This window comes from Podarcis pityusensis (assembly GCF_964106645.2).
Source record: "Podarcis pityusensis genome assembly, chromosome: 14".
In the NCBI taxonomy this organism is placed as follows: domain Eukaryota; kingdom Metazoa; phylum Chordata; class Lepidosauria; order Squamata; family Lacertidae; genus Podarcis; species Podarcis pityusensis.
In genome coordinates, this window is record NC_138039.1 from 25,196,229 (window position 1) to 25,219,887 (window position 23,659).

The following is a 23,659-nucleotide window of genomic DNA, read 5'->3' on the forward strand; positions in this document are numbered from 1 at the left end:
AGAATGTGGTTGATCAAGGGACCTGTGGTCTCAAAAAGGTTGAAAGCCACTGCTGTACTAGATGGACCACTAGCCTCACCCAGCAGACTCTTCCTATGCTTTTATATTCTCCTGCAGAGAACTGAAGACGTGGAAGCCAAAAGGCAGCCCCACAAGCATGATTCCCTCTTCTGGTTTCCAGCAGCTGGCATTCAGAAGGACTACTGTTTCCGACCATGGAGGCAGAGCCATTGTGGCTAGTAGCCTTTGATAACCTTTACCTCCATGAATTTGCCAGTTCTTTTTCAAAGCCATCCAAATTGGTGCTCGAATCCCGCTTGCCGATTTCCCACAGGCATCTATCTGGCCACTGTGAGAACAGGACCCTGGAGTAGATGTGTGATTATCCTGATGCAGCAGGCTCTTCCTATGTTCTTATACCAACACTGCCCTCCTGTGGGAGGGAGTTCCATAGTTTAACTATGCAGCACATGAAGAAGCACTTTCCATTAGCTGTCCTGAATCTTCTACCCAAGCTTCAGCTCCACTCAAGAGGACATGATAGCTTTATACCAGACTTCGCCAACCTAGTGCCCCCCATATATTTTAGGCTACAGCTCCCATCAGCAGGCTGGGTGGGGCTGCTGGGAGCTTTAATCCAAGACATCTGAAGGGTGCCCAGTTGGCAAAGGGCAGTGTTTGGTTTCCTTGGCCAAAGTCTGGCTCTGCCTGGCGCTCTTGGGGCCATCGCTGGCAGCACCATCCGCTCCTCCTAATTCCTTGATAAATCAGCATGATAATTCCCCCCCACCGAAATAAACCTCTCTGGCCCGGCGCTTGTACTCATAACCGACTCCTCAAGCTCTGCCTGCTCTTTATTACCTTTCAATGACTTAAGCTCCTGCACTGAATAACTTCATCAAGGTGTCAACCTAAACAGATTTTCCTCCTATAATGGCCTGACTTGCACAGGTTCTTAATGAAAAATATTGATTGCAAAGGATTAGTTGCAGATTTATGGGGTGGGCACTGATCTCTCTGTCACCTGATACCTTATCAGGGGATGACGGACCTGATCCCCCTGCGCAGTTTTAAAAAAGCAATCACAGACCATGTCAAGCAGAGGCTTATTGTGCAGAGAAATGCAGAGCGGCTTCTGGCTCTGAGTCAGATCTGTTGCTTAATGGAGAGCTAATAGCATACAGGGAATGGCAAGAGCCCCAAACCCCGTGGCCTGATTGCCATCTGTGGGGAATCTGGAAAGCAGCAGCAACCACTCTGCCAAATGAGAGATGCTGCATTGAGTAAATTAGGAGTGAGCGCAAGGAAATCTGGGGTTCTTTAAGGCAGGATCCACAGTGCTGGCTCCTTTAAGACCCTCACACTAGTGCAGCCTTTCTCAACCCGTGGGTCCCCAGATGTTGCTGAACTACAGCCCCCATCACCCCTAGCTAGCAAGGCCAGAGCTCAGGGATGATGGGAGTTGTAGCCCAACAACATCTGGGGACCCACAGGTTGAGAACTGCTGCACTAGTGGGTAGCTAGCTGGGTAACTTCCAGATGTTTTGGACTACAACTCCCACAGCTCCTGCAGCTGGCATTGGCCATCATCAAGGATGATGGGAGTTGTAGTCCAAAACATTTGGAGAGCACAATTCTGGGCCCAGGACACCCAAAGGCCCAGCAGTTCCTATATGCAACTGCCTATGTGCTGAGATGCCATGAAAGACCCTCCTTTGGGTGCTACGCTGCCCCTATATGACGGGGTAGCAAACAGGGAAAGGCCTCTTCCCACTTTGGAAAGGGTAAAGTGCCAACTTCACCCCCTACTGGCAGCTCCAGGTAAGATGACCTTCCTATTAGCAAGTCCAAGAGGCTCAGCAGTTGAGACCACAGCACCACCCACTCCCCCTAGGTTGGATCATAAGAAGAACCTGCTGGATCAGGTTAATTGCTCATATGGTCTGGCATCCTGTTCTCACAGTGGGCAGCCTGTGGAGAACCCACAAGTGGGATCCAAGCACAAGAGCAGCTCTCCCTTCCTGCAGTTTCCTGTAACTGGTTTTCAGAAGCATTGCTACCTCGGAATGTGGAAGCAGAGCAGAGCCATCATGGCTACTAGCCATTAATAGCTCCTTCCTCCATGAATTTGTCTAATTCCCTTTTAAAGCCATCAAAGGTGGTGGCTTTCATAGTTCCATAGTTTAACTACACACTGTGCGAAGGTCTTTCTTTGATCTGTCCCAAATCTTCCAACATGCTGCTTCATTGGATGTCCATGGGTTGTTGCCCAAAGCTTCCATCAGGGAAGAAAGTTTGCTGTATGCAAACCATATTGTGAACCGTGAAGCACTCTGGAGAAAACACTTTGGCACGTGGGGTTGCTATGTTCTTTTTAACCTCCCCCAGCAGAGAGCTTAGAAAGAGGTGAAATGATAATGAAAAAGCCAATTCCCAGGTTTTCCTTTCCAGTGAGCTGGGCACAGCCAGTCTGAACATTGTATAGAGTTATGAAAGAAGCGTTCAGGTCAGGAGCTGCTCTCATGCAGAGGGGAACGTCTTGTACCTCTTCTTCCAGGAGATTGGTTGTGTTGTTGTCTGTTCACCCCACTCCTCCAGAACCACCAGTTGCTTGTTACCGGGGGTGGGCTGTGGGCTGGAGGACGGAAGATGCTGCCCATTTCACCCCTTGCCAAGGAAGAGCAAGATTCTACTCTCCCCCAGAGTGACCACCTCATTCCCTTTTAGATTTTGCAAAGCACACACTCACAAGCTGGTCCTGCTTCCAGATATTTTACAGCCCAGTGCAGATATAACTCTTTTGCTGATTAAAAATGGCAACAATTTAAAAGGCTTTACAGTTACGCTTTTTAAACATTCAAAGGCTTGATTCTAATTAGAAACCTCTACTTGATTTCAGTCCTTCTTTACACTGCGACACCCCCTGTGTATTTGTGCTGCAAGCAAAGTAGGGGGCTGTGCACTGATGGGCAGCACGGCCAATCACAACATGATGAGAGAGCATGGAAAAGACTGCCGCACAGTTTCCCATGCCTTCGGTTTTGAGCTACAGCACCCACAACAAATCCTGAGACAAAATGGGCCCATTGGGAGGGATTCAACCATCATTCATGTTGGGTTCAGGCACCCCAGGTCACTCTAAGTTGGATTGAGGGCCCTGAGCCATATAAGGCTGTCAGCAGGCAGAAAAGAGAGGCAGGCAAGAGGGAGAAGAAGGCTAAGAAACTCCAGAAAGGAGAGGTTGACTCAGTGGCTGCATCTTAATGGGTGAAGCTGACAAGGGGTGCCTTTCCTGCCAGGTCTCTCCCTTTCCCCACCCCTCTTCTTCTGCTCACCATTGCCAGGCCTTCCTTCTGGCCCTCAGAATAATCCCATCTTGCATGGTGTGTTGCTCCTTTGTCAATGTTTTCTCTGCATGCAAGGGAAGCCACTGGTGAAGGAGCAGCACCACAAAGGATTGTGTCCTCCCAGTTAACAGTTTTTAAGTAGGAGGGTCTGATCCTGTGCAGACTAAGTTGGAAGAAAGGACAGCTGAGATGGGGAGCCCCATCTAGGGATTTCACCAGCCAGCTCCTCTCTGAAGGAGCAGAAACCTATTTTGTTGCCAAAAAAATGCCCCTGTGGCCTCCCTCTCTGTGTCTTGAATAGCCAGACCACCACAGCCTAAAGAGGCTATTTTCTGATTCTCTCCTTCAAGAGGTCAGGATCTTGATGGGCCTCTGAGCATTTTTGCTGGGAAGCTGTTAATACCATCCTGACTTTTAAATAGAGGATATCGGATTAGCCACAAATATTAGCACTCTGGAGAAGTGAGGATGGGTGTTAATTATTCCTAACAGGCTTCCTAGAACTCAGACAAGTTTTTGATTAAACCTAATAAGCATTGCCTTCTTAATACCCAGGAAAAGATGCGATTAAGCCTCCCAAAAGGAAGCTCAAAATGTTGTTTTCCAAAAATGCTCACTAAAAACAAAGTACTTGAAACAAGGGTGGAATCTACACACATATAAAAAACGCTGTGAAAAAATGCTTTTTCAAAAAATGTTTTTTTTAAAATGATATTTGTTGAAAATTTTTTGAATTACAGAGAAAAAACAAAGCAGAAAAAGAAAAAAGAAAAAACAAAGAAAAAGCAAACCACATCCAACAATACAAATTCAAAAAAAACAAAAATACACCGCAAACAGACAAAAATAAATCCATCATTCTCAAATCCTCAACTCTCATTACCTTCTTTCTTTGACCTCCTCCTCCTCCCTTTTTTTTGTATCCTAGTTAATAATTATCGCAGCAAATCCTTTCCATATTTCATAATATTCTGTCTTTACATTACCTTAATCTATTTTCATCTTATCTTATAAAAAACCTTAAAACTTAAACTTAAATCTTATTTTTACCGACTTCTCACAACCATAATATTCTTACCTAATTCTTTAAACATTTTTACTAGAGCCAGGTAATTTCGTTCCAACATTTTTCTAACATTCATCCATTTTATAAAACAATCCTGGTAATAAGAAAAAAAGAAATAAAAACAATCCAATCTTCATCCAGCGTCCCTTCCTCCTGGTCTCGGGTTTTGTCAGTCCTTTTTCCCCCATCGATCTAGCGCATTAACCTGGTAACCTTATATCCGAGGCCCTTAAGTCACTTCCATGTCCCTTCCGCAGCTCTTCTTCATATTCCCCTTTCACTCGTGGGAACTCCAGCTTGGTGATGTTTTTGACCCTTTTCAACAAATCAGCCCCTTTTCCATAGTCCAGACTCAATTCTATGTGGTATTTAAAAACATGTTTCAGAATCCCTCCAAAATTGAGAGCCCCCACAGTTCCAAACATCTCACGGCCCATTGCCAGACTCGGAAAGTCCAAACATCCCTGCATAGGGGGGTCTATCCAACCCCCCATTTCCAAACCAATCCAAACTTTATCTTTCCAAATCTGGCTTTTTCCAAGTTCATTTGCCAAATCCAAAAGCTCATGTTCCTGAAAGGCCGCAGCTCCCTCCATCTCTGGCGCCCAAGATTCAGCAACATCCTCTTCTCTCATCGGCTCTGTCAGGACGCACTCCTGGTCTGATTCCTGGGTGAGCTCCACATAGTTTCCCACTGCCTGTTCAAAAATTCTGACCACATTAGTCATCAAATCCGTCTTCTCACTTAACTGTTCCAGTAGGGCACTTATTTTACAGAGAGCACACAACAGAGCCTCTGAATACATTGTCCTACAAGGTCACAAGTCCATTCCCACGATTGTAATCTGTGACAGCTGCAAGCTCCCTAGAATTAGTTACAATTTCACAGTCTCCCTCTAGGGGGAGAACTTCTATTTGTTCTTGCAACAGAGTATCCTTTTTGAGATATTTGGTCAATATTTGTTCCTTTAAAACGCGAAAGGAAACAATGGAATCACTATGTTTCTCTTCTTTTAACTATCTGTCAAAAACGTTTGTCTCTGGTCAATGAGCTTCAAACGTCAGTCCTGACACCTCGCTCCAGGATCAGGACGGTGGAAAGTTACTTTACTTTAAACTCACTTCTGCAGGTTTAAACAGTCCGAAAAAAGATTCCCCTTCTTCTCCTGCTGCTGAAGGGGGGTTCGACAATTTTAAATGATGAAAGCTAATCCTTTAGAAGCGATTTTCTAAGCTCTAGTTTACGTTGTCTTTGCTTTATTCTGACTACAAAGAAACGGAAGGCTGACTTCCTGTTTAGACCTTCCCGTTTCAGTACCAAATTGAAGTAAATCTTTAAGTCCAATTCCTTTCTGCTCGCAAGTCCTTATTTAAAGTCCAATTGTTCAAAGTTTAAGTACTCACGGGTGCTTATTTTAAAAGCCAAATTGTCCCAGGAAAAAGGCAGCGCTCTCCGGCAACGGCTATGCGGCTTCGCTCCACGGAAATAGCAGTTGACTCACAGCACCGCGCCACTTCCCCCTCTTCACTTCGGAGCCCGTTAGTGGGTTCCTTTGCGGGTTGGGGGTGGCGCTAAGGGTGCCCGCCGAGTCCCACAGTCACAGGCTTCATCCGACTGTGATTTTTAACAGGGTCCCCGCTTCGCCATAGCGGAAAGGACCCGTTTCACGCAGAGCTAGTCCCTCCAGTTCAGAGGGAGTCCACCATTGCCGATGGCGCCACCCCGGAAGTCCTTCAAAAAATGTTTTGAGACGTACATCGAATTTGGCATAGCTCACTGTCACCATCTAGTGTCCCATTTGTATATTGCACTTTACAACACATTTAAAACGTTTCATTTGCAGCTGTGTAGCTGAGTCCTCAATTTCCATTGTGGGTGCAAAATCCAAGCAGTCAGTGCAGTCAAGCCCTGCATGCAAACAACACCTGTGGGTAATCAGTACAGTGCCAGGGAGTGTTTGCATCCTCTCTTAGAATTGTATTTCTCTCCTTCTCTCTTTGACTACCATAACCCAGTTAGGGACCAGTCATGTTGATAACCTACAAGCGCCCAGATGCGACTGGAGAGTGGTAAATTAAGATAGTGGCCCGACACCAGGGGAAAAAGGAGTCTCTGAGGCTTCAAGACCTGCCACAGGGTGCTGCAGGCTGCCATCAGACCTGATGTGGATAGACAACACAAAGCTCTTTTCCATCAAGTCTTCAAAGGCCAAGGCTGCCTCCCATCTCAGCCTGTCTCTCTGGACAGTCAAGCTGGATTCCTCGTGGCAACTTGAACTTGTGGGCATTTAATGAAACTGAATGTTGGAAGATTTAGGACACACAAAATAAATTACATTGCAATTCCCACAGGAGGCAATGATGGCCACCAACCTGGGTGGCTTTCAAAGAGGACTGGGCAAATTCGTGGAGGATAAATCTACCAGGGGCTACTAGCCATGATGGCAAGACTCTGCCTTCACCGTCAGAGGCAGTAATATGTCGAATATCAGTTTTTGGAAACCAGTTGAAGGTGGGGAGAGTGCTGCTTTTGTGCTCATGTCCTGCTTGTGAGCTTCCTGTTGGGGCATCTGGTTGGCCACTGAGAGAGCAGGATGCTTGACTAGATGGACCCCTTTGGCCTGATATAGCAGCTTCTTCTGATGTTCTTATGGCAAGAGCTAGAAATGCCAGGCAATCCATGCTCTGCATTTGCCCCAGGGAAGCCTCACCACTGCACCTGCGCCACTTTTGCATCACTGTCTCAGTCCCATCATGGCCCAGGTAGGGGAGGCCACACAGGTCTGTTGTAGAAATCAACCACAGGACACTTGAGTCTTGCCTTGAGCTCCTCTTTATTTCAGATACCTGGAGAGTGATCTCTGATCTCATGAGAACCAAAGAGTCCTCTGAGCATGATGCAGAGTGCACATTATCTATACAATCATTGACACGCAAGGCACCGAGACTTACTTCTGCAAATATAAAATGGAAAGTTCAAAGCAATAGTTCAATATGTTGTTTGCAAACATTGTTTGCAAACACTGAATCTTGAGATTCAGTGTGCACAGCAATCATTTTGCTTTACTGGCAGTCTGTGGTTACAGGTGTTCGAACATTTTTGCACAACTTTGTTCTTTGTGGCTAAGCAGTACATGAATAGGGACGCTGTGGTCTAAACCACAGAGCCTAGGGCTTGCCAATCAGAAGGTCGGCGGTTCGAATCCCCGCAACGGGGTGAGCTCCCGTTGTTCGGTCCCTGCTCCTGCCAACCTAGCAGTTCAAAAGCACGTCAAGGTGCAAGTAGATAAATAGGTACTGCTCCGGCGGGAAGGTAAACAGCGTTTCCGTGCGTTGCTCTGGTTTGTCAGAAGCAGCTTAGTCATGCTGGCCATATGACCCGGAAGCTGTACGCCGGCTCCCTTGGCCAATAAAGTGAGATGAGCACCGCAACCCCAGAGTCGGTCACCACTGGACCTAATGGTCAGGGATCCCTTAGTACACGAATAATCAAATGTCACCTTGCCCTTATTCCTTGTCACTTTCATTTCTTGTTGTTGACCAGAGCAAAGTTCATTATCCTTAAACCTAAAGCCAAACTGTATTGATTAATCTAACAGGACAAAGTATAAGTGCAGCCAGGAGGATTGGCTGGTGGTGCAACATCAGCCTTGTGAAGCTTGTTGCTTTCCCTTGCTGTCTGTCTGTCTGGCCACCCAGATCCTTGGCTCAGTACTCTGGACAGCTCCTTTGCAGCCTGCATGAGCCTTCAACATCTGAAAGAGCAGAACTGAGACAGGGTTGCCTGGAGATAAGAAATCTATGGCTTTCCCTGTTGATGGGCAGAATAAATTTGATTTGGGCCTGCAGTGGTCATTTTCAGCTTGTGCCAGAAACACACTTACCATCTTGTAGGCTGCTGATTGCACTTGGATGTTGATTTGTGCATGGCTCACAGGCCCTGCACCAACAGGGTGCCAGGCAGAAGGTAAGATAAGAGACCATTTAACACCTAACTCATTCTTTAAGATCAGTTGAACAATCTAATGTTCAGGGCAGAAGTCAATTATGGACAGCACAATGAAGAAGAGGCAGACAAATGCTCACACTTGCTTGAGGCCACCCAGACAGCCACACGAAAGGAGTCTTGTTGCTGCAGTTCCTGTTGTTATACTTGTTGCCTTTGAAGAGCAGCCTGCTCAGTTCCCGTCCCTCGGAAATGGGCCTGGAAGAGAGAACAGAGCAGGCAAAGTTTTGCACAGCATGGAGGTAAATGTGATCCCTTGTTCATTGCTGTAGATTCAAGAGGAAGATGTTCTGGTTGCCTCACCTCAAAAATGAGGGTAGAGTTGGAAGAGGTTCAGGAAAGGGCAACTGGAATGATCATGAAGGTGGAGTGATTCCTATATGAAGAAAGGTTTGGGACTTTTCCGTTTAGGGAAAAGGCAAGTGAGAGGCGATGTGATAGATGTTTATAGAGTTATGCATGGCATGCAGAGAGTAGATAGAGAGAAGTCCCCCCCCCCACCTCATCTCACTAGAAGTTGTGGGCATCCAAAGAAGCTGAATGTTGGAAGATTCAGGACAGACAAAAGAAAGGACATCTCCACCCAGTGCATAGTCAATGTCAGGAGTGCGTGCAGGAGCCAGGCCCTGTGACCAGTAGGGCTTTGCAGGACTGGGGCCTTCCTAAGTTTGTTCTGGAGAGGCAAGGTGTGGCCACACAGGTGAGGCCACTTGGTAACTCACTGCACCTGGTGGCAAGAGCTGGGAAGGGATATAAGGTAAGCATTTCCCTTCAGCTCTTTGCCATAGCAACACGCTTCCTGCCTTGCTGCGTTTGGCTTCTTGACTTCTTGCTTCCTGATCCTCGGACCTCAGCTTCCTGACTCCTTGCTTCTCACTCCTCGGACCCTTGTCTTCGTGACTCCTTGCTTCTCGCCCCTCAGACCCTTGACTTCGTGACTCTTTGCTTCCTTACCCTCGGACCCCTGTCTCCTGGACTCTCATTCCTGCTCCCACCCCGCCATCTTGTCCCTGGTCCCGACATCCTCAGCTGGGACTTCGATCGCCCATAGACTGGACCGTGACAGTCAAACTGTGGAACTCACTCCCCCAAGAGGCTGTGATGCCCACCACCTTAGAAGGCTAGAAAAGAGGGTTAGTCAAGTTCATGGAGGAGAAAACTCTTGATGGCTACTAGCCATGATGGCCATGCTCTGCTGTCACAGCTGGAAGCAGCAATGCTTCTGAATGTCAGTTGCTAGAAGCCACGGGAAGGGAGAGTGTACCTGTGCTTGGGTCCTGCTTGTGGGTTTCCCAAAGGCATCAGGTTGGCTGTTATGAGAAGAGGATGCTGGATTGGATGGGCCACTGGCCTGATCCAGCAGGCTCTTCTTATGTTATGTTCTTAAGTTACAGTGACTGGTTGAGAGTTGGCCACTGTAGGCAGCTTCACTGTCAGCTTCACTGCATGCCCAGCTACAGTGCCAGCAGCAAGCCAGGGCCCAGGTTACCAACCCCTCCATGTGCCACTGCCCTAAACATGGGCAACTCTTTGTTGTCCCAGCCCCGTCCCCTGGCTCAGTTTCATGCTGTAAGCCCAGGCCCAGAAGGGCAGAGAGAAGACCAAGGCAAGGTGCTGCCAGCCATGCCACCCTGGTGTGTGACAGTTACCAGTCCTCTGACAGCTACCGCAGTGTTCTTCCAGATGAAAGGAGGCAGCAGGGAGGACTTTGCAGGAATGCTTGGGTAGTCATCACACATCGGGTGGGGGGGCTGTTATAATTTCATCTCTTGTTCTTGCTGTCTCAGCTACAATACCAGCACATCCATCCCTCTTCATTAGTACAGGGGGGTGGGGGTGGGGAACAGGTCCAAGCATATCATAAATTGTGCCCTGGAAGATGCATGGAGGGCAAGGGAGGAGGGGAAAGGCCCAGGGGGAGAGCACTTTATTTGCATGCTGAAGTTTTGAGGGTCAACCCCTGGCAGCTTCTGCAGATAAGGCTGGGGAAGTCCCCTGCCTGAAACCTGGGACAGCTGCTGCCTGTCAGTGTAGACAACACTAAGCTTGCTGGATGGAGAGTGTGACTCAGTATAAGGCAGCTTTCAGTTTCCTTGTGTGCAGGCACTAGCAGCTCATTATTACCTCCCATAGGGATTGACATTTAACAAGAGCATTTAATGTGGCCTGTTGAACTCTAGTAATGTGGCTCTAATGGGCTTGGAATAACCCAGTGCGGGAATTGGGCAGGCACAGGAGGGAGGAGCTGCCTGCCTTGTCTGACAGTGTGCAGCTTGGCTTATTTGCACAAATCATCACTGACTCTTTGCTTTGCAAGCCCATTTCTGCAACTGAGCTTGCTCTGCTCTTGGCTAGAGGTACAGTGTCTGGATGAACTGGTGGCAGGGAGGCTGGCTGGTGGCTTTTCACAGAACTACAGAGTTTCAAACAGGCAAACAGCTGAGGCTCAAGAATCATGGAAGAGACCTTGGAAGTCATCTAGCTCAACCCCCAGTTTAATGGCAACTTACACATTCGCGACAGCCATCTAGCTTCTTCTTAAACATCTCCAGTGAAGCCTACCACCTCCCAATGTAATCCATTCCACACATCCCTGTGGGAGAGGGCTAGGGCGAGGAAAGTACATCTCACACATGCTCAGGGGTAGTTTTTATTTCATTACAGCTTTGTATGCTTCAGAGTTGAGCCACGAACCAGATAGGAAGCCAGTGCAGGGATTCAAGGAGGGGGAGGGGGAGGGGGAGTGTCACGTGAGCAGAATGACGAGAGGCACGTGACTTAGGCAGCAGAAGACCAATGCAAGGGGACCCAGGTGAGACAGCAGAATGCCAGAGAAGGCACAGAATCATAGAACTGTAGAGTTGGAAGAGACTCAAAGGGTCATATAGTCCAACCCCCTGCAATGCAGGAATAATAGCTAACAGTCTTGGCAAGAGACAACCCAGAAATGTTGTGACAGCCAATGGGGCATCACTGCAGAAAGAAGTGACAGGTGGCATGATTTTGAACATGCAAAGTCTTCCTTTTGGTGCATTGCTCTTTGGTTGTGGTGGGGCTCATGGCCTTGGTCCCCTGGCTGGTAGCAGAGGCCAGAGTGGGGTTCCCTTCAGTGCTGTCTCTGGTCTTCATGGTGTGACAGTTTTGATGCTCTATTGGAGAAATTGGTTGGATGTGAGCTTTTGAGCTACACAGAGTTCTTCATTCTCACATACTCTCTGCTTCTCAATCTGCTGGCAATTTTGCTTCTGTGAATACTTGCCAGCCCCCAATGCACCCCATAGGCACACCATCAACTTCTGCTTTTTAATTATTATTTTAAAAATAATTTGGCCACATAGACAAATCGAATCATAGAATTGAAACAGACCCCCAAGAGTCATCTACTATCTGCTCTAACCCATGGCAAAGCAGGAATCACATCTAAAGTATCCCTGACCGATGGCCACCCAACCGCAATTAAAAAACCTCCAATGAAGGAGAGTCCACCACCTTTTGAGGAAGTTCGTTCCACTGTCAAACAGCTAATCCCATCAGAAAGTCCTTCCTAATGTTCAGCTGAAATTTCCTTTCTAGTCATTTAAATCCATTGGTTTGGGTCCTACCCTCTGGAGTAGCAGAAAGCAAACTTGCTCCTTCCTCCATGTGGCAGCACTTCAGCTATTTGATGATGGCTATCCTATTTCACAATGGGACACGGGTGGCGCTGTGGGTTAAACCACAGAGCCTAGGACTTGCTGATCAGAAGGTTGGCAGTTTGAATCCCCGTGATGGGGTGAGCTCCCATTGCTCGGTCCCTGCTCCTGCCAACCTAGCAGTTTGAAAGCACGTCAAAGTGCAAGCAGATAAATAGGTACCACTCCAGCAGGAAGGTAAACGGTGTTTCTGTGCGCTGCTCTGGTTTGCCAGAAGCGGCTTAGTCATGCTGGCCACATGACCCGGAAGCTGTACACCAGCTCCCTCAGCCAATAAAGCGAGATGAGCGCCACAACCCCAGAGTCGGCCACGACTGGACTTAATGGTCAGGGGTCCCTTTACCTTTATCCTATTTCACACTCAGTTTCCTCCAGGCTAGGCAACCCCAGTTCCCTCAACCATTCATCCTAGGGCTTGGTTTCCAGATCATCCTGGCCACCCTCCTCTGCACACCTTCCAGCTTGTCAATTTCCTTCTTAAACCGTGGTGTCCAGAACCCAACCTGTGCTGTGCCACTCAAAACCGGTCTTCCAGTATTCCAGCTGCTGGCTCAGCCAATGAGAGCCCCTGGCTCTGAGGGTTTCCCTTCAGGGGGAAGCTGTGCTGGAGGTGCCCACCATGCCATTCTGCCCTTTGTGCCTTTTCCTCCTGATGTTGGCATGGGATTCCGGTCCCGGCTTGGCCCTGATTAAAGAATTATTCATGGCCCACGTGGAGGGCCGTTGCAGTGATCTGTCTCTGGAATGAGTTTCCCTTGTGAAGAGGTAACTAAATCACAGCTGCTGGCAGCGGGCCCGGCTGGACAGTGTTGCCAAGAGGCCTCCCCCCCCCCCCATGGCAGGTGATTAAGCTCCATAATCACCATGGCTGTGGGTCTCCTTTTTCTGGGTGGGTGGGGATTTATCACGGGCGGGCTGCTGACACAGGCCGGGGGGGAGGTGCGGAGACAGCTGCGGTGTAATTATTCAGCAAATATAATTAGCTACAGATGTACTGAATAAGTAATATGCAAAAGATATTTATCCCTGACTGCTGCAGCCCATTAAAATGCATTATTATGGCTATTTGTCAGGAAAATGGCAACATTTATTAATGCATTAAAGTTAATTCCTAGTAAATTAGTAATTGGCTAAACAATGCAATGAACATTAACACGGGAGACTTTGCAGAGGGAGTGGCAATGGAGGAAGGGAGGAAAGAAGGGAGGGAGCAGCAGCTTAGAGTAGTAGTTACCCCCCTGCGGTGAAGAAGCAAGAGGTCTCTTTTGCTTGCCCTCTGCTTTATTAGCTGGGAACAGTTGGCTGCCCTAAGACTGGGCACTAGAAGGTCCCAGATGGAATAAGGCAGGTCATGCAAATAGCCCCCAGTGATGGTGCTGGATGCCCTGCTGAGAGAATGCCAGAATGAGAACCTGGTATAAAAATGAAAAGGGGACAGAGTCTCGTAGTTTAAGGGTTTGGGCACAGCAAGAGCACACTGCGCTATCAGGCCCAAGGAGGTAAAAGGAGGGTACTTGGGTCACATCCACACTTTGTTTCTAAAGCACATTCAACATGTATTTGAAGCGCATTGCTCCCCACCTCCGAATCCTGAGAAATGTCATTTGTGAATGGTCCTGGGAATTGTAGCCCTGTGAGTGTTAAACTACAGATTCCAGGATTCTTTGTGCAAGCAGTGTTCTTTAAATGTATGGTGGGGATGAGGGTGTGGTGGTGAAAGACAGGAACACCGTGGAGATTTGCTGGGGCCAGGCAGAGGAAGCTGAGCAGGAATTTGGCTACGCTCTCTTTAATAAATAAGAACATAAGAAGAGCCTGCTGGATCAGGCCAATGGCCCATCTAGTCTTGCATTTGGGGCTCACAGTGGCCCATCAAATAACTCAATGGGAAATCCACAAGCAGAACCTGAGCACAAGAGCATTTCCCTCTCCTGGGGTTTCCCGCAATTAGTATTCAGAAGCATTACTGCCTCCAGGCATAACACAGCCGTTATGGCCAGTAGCCATCAATAGCCCTCCCCTCCATGAATTTGCCCAGTCCTCTTGTAAAGCTACCCAAGCTGATGGCCATCATGGAGCAATGAGTCCCACAGTTTAACTATACACTATAAACTGTAGAAGTCCTTCTTTTTATCTGCCCTAAGTCTTCCAACATTCAGCTTCATTGAACACCCATATGTTAATGTTATGAAAGGGGGGGGGGACTTTTCTCTCCACTTTCTCCATGCCATGTATAATTTCATAAACTTCTACAGTGTCATCTCTTACTCACTTTTTCTCTAAAGTCCCCAAAGCTGCCATCTTTCTTCATCCTCCCCTTGATCCTTTGCTTGCCCTTTTCTGAACCTTTTCCAGCTCTACAATATCCTTTTTGAAGTGAGGCATCCAGAACAGTACAGAGTATTCCAAATGCAGTCACACCATAGATTTGTGTAATGATGCTGCCAGTTTATTTTCAGTTTCTTTCTTCATGATCCCTCACATGCTTTGGTCTTTCGGGGGGGGGGGGAGAAAACTTGAGGCAATCATCTCCAGAGTGGCACAACTTGACCCATAAGCTTGCTGTGGCTCTGAGATGCTCTAAGCACTGATGCTTCAGCCTGCTAGCTAAGTAAGAGCAGGCACGTCAAGTACTACACTGCAAGAAGTGAAGCTACAGGGAACCAGGCAGAGGGCCTTCTCGGTAGTGGCGCCCACCCTGTGGAACGCCCTCCCATCAGATGGCAAGAAAATAAACAACTATCTGACTTTTAGAAGACATCTGAAGGCAGCCCTGTGTAGGTTTTTAATGTTTGATGTTGTCGCTTTTTATTATTAATATCCTGTTGGGAGCTGCCCAGAGTGGCTGGGGAAACCCAGCCAGATGGGCAGGGTATAAATTATTATTATTATTACACAAGCCTGGCCATTTGTTCCCATTGAGGGTCAGGAGGGACAAATCAAACTGCCTCCCCTGATGTTGACCAAGAAGCTGGAATATCCTAGATTGTTCCCCCCAACAAATAAATCAGAGTGTGCCCTGCTCACCACCCACCCAACACTAAGTTGATTTCTTTTATTTTCTATCCCAACATTTTCCCAAGGTGCTTAAGGTAGCATACATGGTTTTCCCCCACTGCATTTTTTCTCTCACAACAACCCTGTGAAATAAGTTAGGCTGAGAGGCAGTGACTGGCCCAAGGTCACCCAAAAAGCTTCATGGTTGAGTGCGGATTTGAACCCAGGTTTCCCAGGTCTTAGTCAGACACCCTAACAACTACACCATCGCTGGATCTCTATCATGCCAGATGCTGGGAATCACAAATGAGGAGAACAGCCCTGTTGCACTCAGGTCCTGGTGTGTGTGCATGCATATTTCTCTTGCCGATGTCCTTCTCTGTTCCAAAAGCCACCAGCAGCTGGAAAGAGATGCTTGTCAAACACTTTTGATTTTGTGCCAGTATCTTATCTCAGGGGCAGAGCAGAGAGGAGCCTACCTTATGCTGATGCTCCAGACATAGGAAGACAAGCAAGCTTCTTGCAGGAGATTCCATGGAGGTGGGAAAAGCTGGGCCAGGTCACAGCAGAGTGGTGGTGACCATGGTGGCCACTCAGTTAATTCCACAGAAACAGAAGCTGGGGACCTGGGAGAAGATGGCAGTGCAAAGACCCCTTGCCAGCCTGGACGTGGCATTACAGCCCCTCAACTGACCCCATGTGCTGCCGACCCAGAAGCAGAATCCTACACACTCTCCCTGCTCTCTGCAGCCCTGTGGATCTGCATTAGCAACTTGCAAACGAAAAATAACACGACTCCAGGAGGTCATTTCTCAGAGCCACAATAGCAGATGGACACTTGATAAAGTGTCCCCTTCCTGCCAAGCCCACAATTGATGTTGCTGTCTCCCATGACTCTAGCTCTTCATTAAGTGCCAGGGGCCAACACAACCATTTGTTATACACGCTGGCCAAGAGACAGGGAACAGCCACTTCCTAGGTGAGCTTATGTGAGTCTGTTGTCCACCTGCGTCTGGCAGTCCTTTGAGAATTGAACCTCTGCAGGTGGGCTGGTTGGCCACTGTTCATAGGAAAGCAATTCTTTTGGGAAATGGGGAAGGAGTTCTTCATGGGACCCTTTTCCCCTTGCCACTCCCTAAACCTGAAGTTCCCTTTCACATGATTGTCATGAAAACAAAGGCTACCCACATCAGGCAGGTGCGGGTGGGGACTCCCTGGTCCTGAATAGGGTAACTGTGCCCTTGAAGGACCAGGTGTGCAGCCTGGGAGTCATTTTGGACTCACAATTGTCCATGGAGAGCAGCTAGACTAATGACTGGGAGTGGCTGCCAAGGCCATATAGGTCCTGAAAGACCTACATTGACTCCCAGTAGGTTTCCAAGCACAATTCAAAGTGTTGGTGCACACCTTAAAGCTCTAAAGTGTTTTATTGTGTTTTTAATATTCTATTGGGAGCTGCTGAGAGTGACTGGGGAAACCCAGCCAGATGGGTGGAGTATTTATTATTATTATTATTATTATTATTATTATTATTATTATTATTATTTCAAATTCCAGCATGAAGGATGCAGGGGCTCCCTGCCCCCTATGCATAGGGAAGAGGCTCTTGTAGCTTAGTTAGAGAGCACCTGATTTGCATGCAGAAGGTGTCAGCTTCAGACCCCAATGGCATCGTGAGGTAGGGCTAGAAGGCAGCTTCTTATATTCCTGTGCTCCTGAGTATGCTTCCTACTTGCACTTTCCAGGGTGGAAACTCAAGAAGATGCCACATACTGAGTCATGCCCTTGGTCTATCTAGCTCAGTATTGTCCACACTGACTGGCCACAGCACTCCCAGGTTTCTGGCCCTCCCTGGAGATGCACTTTGAATTGTGCTTGGAAACGTACTAGGAGCCAGTGAAGATCCCTTAGGACCACATGGAAATGATCCACATTTAACGCCAAGTAGACTAGTGAAAATATTTAAAGTTGAGACAGGCAAATGCTGGACGTGCAAAGAGGTAGAAGGATCATTCTACCACATGTGGTGGTTGTGTAAAGTAATTAAGGAATTCTGAGAAATGATCTATAATGAACTAAAAAAAATACGTAAGAGAACATTTCCCAAGAAACCTTTATGTATGCCACTACGGCTGCCCGAACTTTGCATGCACAAAAATGGAGAACAGAAGCAGCACTGATCAGAGAGGAAGTGCATTTTAAGTTGTTGGAATATGTGGAGCTAGCAGGTCTAACTAGTAAGATAAGAGAACAAGGTGATCAAGAATATAAAAAGGATTGGAAAATGTTTGTAGAGTATTTTAAAAATTAGTGTAAACAAGTGAACAGATTAGCAGGACTTGAATAAATTCAGCAGTATGAGGATGTTAGATAAAATTAGTAAGAACTGTAGAATTGGTAACTTAGAATACTGGAAAAGGACACCAGAGAAGACGAGGAAGGGAAGTCCTTAGGTGTCTTGTGTTCTGTCCCTGTTTGGTTGTGGTTTTGTTTTCATCCCCCCCACCTTTCGACTTCTGCTTATTCTTTTGGAACTGTATGTAAAACACACCCACCCACCCACCCACACACCCACCCACACACCTATATATATCTTTATGTATCTATTTATACATAAGATCCTTTAGGACAGGTGTTTTATGGTCCAGGCGGCCACTGCCCAGTCACTAGTCTAGCTGTCACATTCTGGATAAGTTGTAGCTTCCGAGTCACCTTCAAAGGTAACCCCAGGTAGAGCGCATTGCAGTAGTCCAAGTGGGAGCTAACCAGAGCATGTACCCCCCTGGTAAGACAGTGAGCAGGCAGGCAGGGTCTCAGCTGGACACAAAATTAACCTGCACCTACATGGACAGCTGTGCGTCCAAAACGATTCCTAGGCTGTGCACCTGGTCCCTCAGGGGCACAGTTTCCCCATTCAGGACCAGGAAGTTCCCCCACACCCACCCACCCCCTGTCATCCAGTAACAGTGCTTCTGTCTTGTCGGGATTCAGCTCAGCCCTTCTACTTAGAACCAAACTTCACAGGATTCTCAGCAGCTCATTTCACACCCCTGATCTTTGAGCCAGCAACTGTGAGAGGAGGGAGGCTCTAGAGTTGATGCAAAATAGAGAACAGCAGGCAAAGATCAGGGGTCATCATGCTGGGTGTATGTGTGCATGCACTATCACATACTCCCTTCTCTGCACCCTATGGAAGTGCCTGTCCCTAACTGGGGGCAGTAACCAGTGTGATTTCTTGCACGAAAAGGGCTCCAGGCCAGACCCGGATTTGCATCTTTGCTCCTGGAAGGGAGAGTTGGAATGCAACGCCTGTGCCACCGTCTCCTCTGGGCTTTGAATCTGAGAGCTGATGTCACTGGTCTCTGCCTCTGCATGCAAAAGGCTGCCGTCATTCATGAAGCCCAGTGCCTGTAATCTCAGATGTTAGCCTTATTTATTATACAGACAAAATAACAGTGATGTATGAGTCATCCTTGCCAGGCATTGGGAAGAGAATTTCAATTACACTTCCCTGTGAAATATTCACGCATAGCAAGCTCAGCGCTGTCGCTGAAGTGCAGTCAGAGGGAAGCCAAGTGTGAGAGGCGCATGCTGAGCAGCCATCGGCCCCGATGCGGGCGAGTGCACACCAGCCAGCCACTTGCTGCCCTTGGCAGCTCAGCACTCAAAAGAGCCTAACCAAAGCCATGATTTGGCAATGGGTGGTAAGCAAGGGCAGCCCAAAATGTTTTGTTGCCAGAGGCAACGGGCAAGATGGTGCCCCTTCCCTATTTCGTGTGCAGAAGGTGGCTAGGCTGGGCTGGCAGCTGGACACGGCTTCAACATTGGTGACAGGGCAGTGTCCTTCTCCTCCTCTTCCTCTACTACAACCGAGGGCAGGAAGGGCAGCTGAAGGCAGTGTAAGGCAGGCAGTGGTGTAGCGTGGGGGGTGCAGGGAGTGCCGGCCGCACCGGGCGCAACATCTGGGGGGGGGCGCTCGCACTCGCAGCTCTCTGCCCCTACCTGGCTCACTCACTCTCTCTCACTGCAGTGCTGGCTGTGCGAATCCGATCCGAGCCGCTGGGTCGCTGCCCACTGTGGAGGGGGTGGGTGGCAGGCGTGCGGTGCAGAGAGAGAGTGAGGGACTATCTGGGGGAGGGACAGTGCAGCGGCCGCCCAGCGCAGCGCTGAGCGCGGGAGAGAACCACACCAGACCAGCCCAGGCAGCAGCAAGAAGAAGCTGGCAGCGGCGGCAGGTTAGGGGTTAGGGGGCGCAAATTACTTGCCTTGCCCCGGGTTAGGGGGCGCAAATTACTTGCCTTGCCCCGGGTGCTGACAACCCACGCTATGCCACTGAAGGCAGGCACATGACACAGCTCTGCACTACAGTACCTCACTGCCACCCTGCAGCATCTGCCACTTGAGGCAGCCATCTCATTCTGCCCAAAGGTAGGGCCGGCTCTGGCAGTAACTATAAAGAGTGATGGTGCTTTCAAAAGGGAAATGGGTAACAGCTTCCCCTTTTGTAGGGACAATGGCAGGCCATATGCAGGCAAATGGGAGGGCCATAGAAGGCAATGTATGTGCACCAAAAGGCATCTGTGCAAAAAGATGCAGCGCTGTTGGATGTAGGATGCCTCTCAGTGTTGTTCTTGGCCCTGATCTGGCACCAGACGCCCAGTCCTCAGAGAATGAACCAGTTACCCCACAGGCTGAGGACCTCGAGGTGCAGCTGGGGTCCTCTGGAAACAGTGCTGAGGATCCCTTTGAGGGCCACTCTGTGGGAGGAAGCTCACTTAGGAACATTGGGAGGTCTCAGGGGAGGAGGTTGAGCTGGTCCTTCACAATGCCAAAAAGTCCAGTTCTGGTCCTGGGCTGATGACAGAGCTTGCATCTGTGGACCTAGCATTGTTGTGGAGCTTAGGAGTAAGGGGTCTCCTTGTGAGTAAGCAACCCCTGAAACACCCTCACCACCAGCAACTGTGCTTAGGGTGTGGCCTAGGAGGCCAGAACATATAAGGTCTTCCTCTTGAGCATGCATAGGTAAACTCGGTCCTTCAGATGTTTTGGGACTACAACTCCCATGATCCCTAGCTAACAGCACCAGTGGTCAGGGATGATGGGAATTGTAGTCCCAAAACATCTGGAGGGCTGAGTTTGCCTATGCCTGCTCTTGAGTTTTCCAGTTGCAGGAAACAGCCCAGGTCTGTGGCTTCCGTTTCTGTGCTGTCTTTTGGTTGAATTCCCTGTGATCTTGACTTTGAGGTTGAGATGCTCTGGCAGATTTTTAAAATTGAAGAAGGGCATGTAAATATAGCATCATCAGCATCGAAACTGAAGTTCAAAACTTCACATTATTTGGCCAACTGAAATGCCATACAAAATGGTGTGCAAAAGGGTTTTATGCTCCATAGACCTCTTCATCGGGTTAGAAAGCAAAGGGGCTTTGTTTAGGTAGTGTTTGGGCTGCCTGGGTAAAGATATTGGCCCAATGTGGATTTCGGACTACTGTATTTCTTGTGGGCAAGTGTGGCTTCCTTTGCTCTTCGGGTGACTTGGAAAATAATCAAGGTGCTCCTCCATTTGCCTTTGCTCACAGGTACTGGGGTTCTGCCTCATTAGGGGCATAGTGTAAGACCTCACTTGACTGGCTGCTGATGGCTGCTTCCAGAGGCAGCTTTAGCTCCATTCTCAAGGAGGCAATGAGAGCCCCCCTTCCCCAGCCTTTGGCTTTGATAGGGTTGCCATAAAAAGAGCAAAAAAAGAGGAAAGCCCCAGCCACTGCCAGCCCAAGCTGGGGAAAGAAGCTCATAGAGTTGGGTATGTGGGGCTGCCACAGTGGCGCTCACATACTTCTTTTCCAGGCCAAGCTGGCAGCTCCGCAACATGCAGAGCCGACTGAGCCCCAGCTGTATACAATTAAAAAACTTGGACATTTCCTTTAAAATGTAAAAATCTACCCCAATGGGCATGTTGGGCCCCCAGAAGAGAACATGTCCAGGTTTTCCTGCAGGTATCAGCAACCTTAGCTTTGCAGGGGCTGTGATGGGGACAGGTTTTAAGATCAAGACATGTGTGCAGCTCTTTTCCAGCTCAACACCCGCAGGGCTTCTTGGGGGCATCACTGCCAGAAGCCCCCCGAGGCCCGAGCAATGCTGCAGGAAGCCCAGCCCAGCCAGACAGCAACAGTTTGTTATGCTAAGTTATGGTTTTGCTTAAATTTTGCATGGGGCCCAGAGGACTCACAAGTGCAAATAGATGAATAATTTATCCTCATGCTCTACAAATATTGGGCAGGGATGACAAACTCCCCATTAGTGGTGGGAGCTGTTGCTGATCTACCAGACTACAAGTAACAGAGGGGGGTGGGGTTGGAGACATAAGAGACCCAGGTAGGGTTGAGGTTTCCTCTGGGCAAGGAAAAGGCAGTGAGGAGTTCTTGAGCTGCCCAAATTTGCTGGCACCAATGCACGGGGGTGGAAGTCCTGCCCTCTCCTGGCTTAGAAACTGGGCTTAGGAGATGCGAGGTGGGAAGATGCCTCCAGACAGAGATTGCTGACAATCACAATCAGCAGCAGCAGCAGCAATCACCCCAAGAGGAAAATGAGGACTGATTCCCAGTTCTCTGCTGATGGGAAGAGCCCTTCTCCAGAGCTAATCAGGCTTCCACCATGTGGCAGGAGGAAGATGGTTTTAGGGTAGTGTTTGGGGGCTGCCTGGGTAGAGTTCTGGGGAGGAGGGACGCAGCCTCATGGCAAATGACCACCTATGTCCCCTGCTTTCTGCACAGGAACATAAGAAGTTGTGTCCTACTGAGTCAGACCACTGGTCCATCTAACTCAATATTATCTCTGCTGACTGGAAGCAGTGGCTCTCCAAGGGTTCAGACCAGGAGTCTTTTCCCAGCCCTATCTGCAGATAAGGTATTGAACCTGAGACCTTCTGCAGGCAATGCAGGTGCTCTCCCACTGAGCTATGAGGATGAGAGGGCTATCAATGGCTACTAACCAGGATGGCTATGCTCTGCCTCCACAGTCAGAAGAAGCAATGTTTCTGAATACCAGTTGCTGGAAACCAAGGGAGGGGAGAGGGCTCTTGTGCTGGGGTCCTGCTTGCAGGCTTCCCATAGGTTGGCCACAGTGAGTACAGGATGTTGGACTAGATACTTCAGTGAATAACCGATGAACGCTCACATGCCCCATAAGGGATTGTTCATCAATACACGCAAACAGCTGGGCTCTTCCTGGGAATTAGCAGCTTCCTCTGTATGTTGTGGCCATTGGGGGCCATCCATCTTCAGGTGAGACTCTCTCTTCTTCCTGCAGGAACTTGGTCCAGCCCTCACTGGGTGCTTATCAACACTTACCTTTTGTCCGGCTCTGTCCAAACACAGGTCTGCACTTTAAAGCTCTGTGCCTGAGTTTCTAACTCCCCAACTCTTTTTTTTTTTGGCTCTGAATGTCCATTCTTTAAAGCTGAATCAGAGCAAACAGCAATTGGGGTTTTCTGAAGATTGCTGTTTGCTCTGATTCAGCTTTAAAGAGCAGGTTTTCATGGGGAACGTTCTGGGGTGCTCTGAGCTTTAAAACATAGACAGTGCCTGGAAAGCATCCCCCATCAAGCAATCTTTGGCCATACTGCTTGGAAAGAGCTGACAATCACAGTCAGCAGGACTCCCTGGCTTGTTTGAGGCTGTTGCAAGGGAGAGGAGGAGATGGGTGCCAAAGGCTAGAGAAGGCACAAAGCAAGCCCACCGCCCAACTGCTAGGTTGTATCTCCCCATTGGTACAGGCCCACTAGCTTTGAAAGAAAGCCTGGATGTTGCTGAAGACCCCAGCCACAGTTTGGCCCGTGGCCATGTGGGAATATTCAGGGAGGCAGGAGAAGATATTTTGTTTATTAATATCCTTCCTAACTTGCACTAGCAAGTTCTATAACTTAGCAGAGTTTTACATTCCCCTTTGAAACGCACAGCAGATAGCTGGTTGCAGGCTTGTTTAAGCCTCTCAATATTAGATTCCTGGTAAGTTCCCTTATACCCCTCTTAAAAGAATAAACACACCACAATCTTGTGTATATAAAAGAAGTTTACTCACATCATCAGTTCACAGGTGGATACCTGAAGGTAGACTTAGTTACAAGGTATATACATGTGGATCTATCCCACATGGAGATAGTCCCAGTGTCTGTTGGCCAAGAGCCAACAGATCAATTCTAGCTAAAAGCTGCTGCTCCAATGATGGGGGAAGTGGCAGCATGCCTTGACATTTTGTTACCTGGAAAGGTAAGGTCACGCCCACCTCTAGTCACATGCAAAAGGAAGTATGTCTCAGCCAGGAGGAAACAGGAATGAATGAATGAATTTATTAATACGGTCACAGACCAGCGCCAACACACACAACATCACAGATCATAAAATATATATATAAAAAATACAAAGGGCAATATAAGTATAACAAGCATTTAAATATAAAAAGTTAAAATTAATTATTATTAATTAAAAAATTAAAATTAATTATTATTAATTTAAAAATTAAAATTAATTATTAGCATGCCCCCTGCTATCAACACT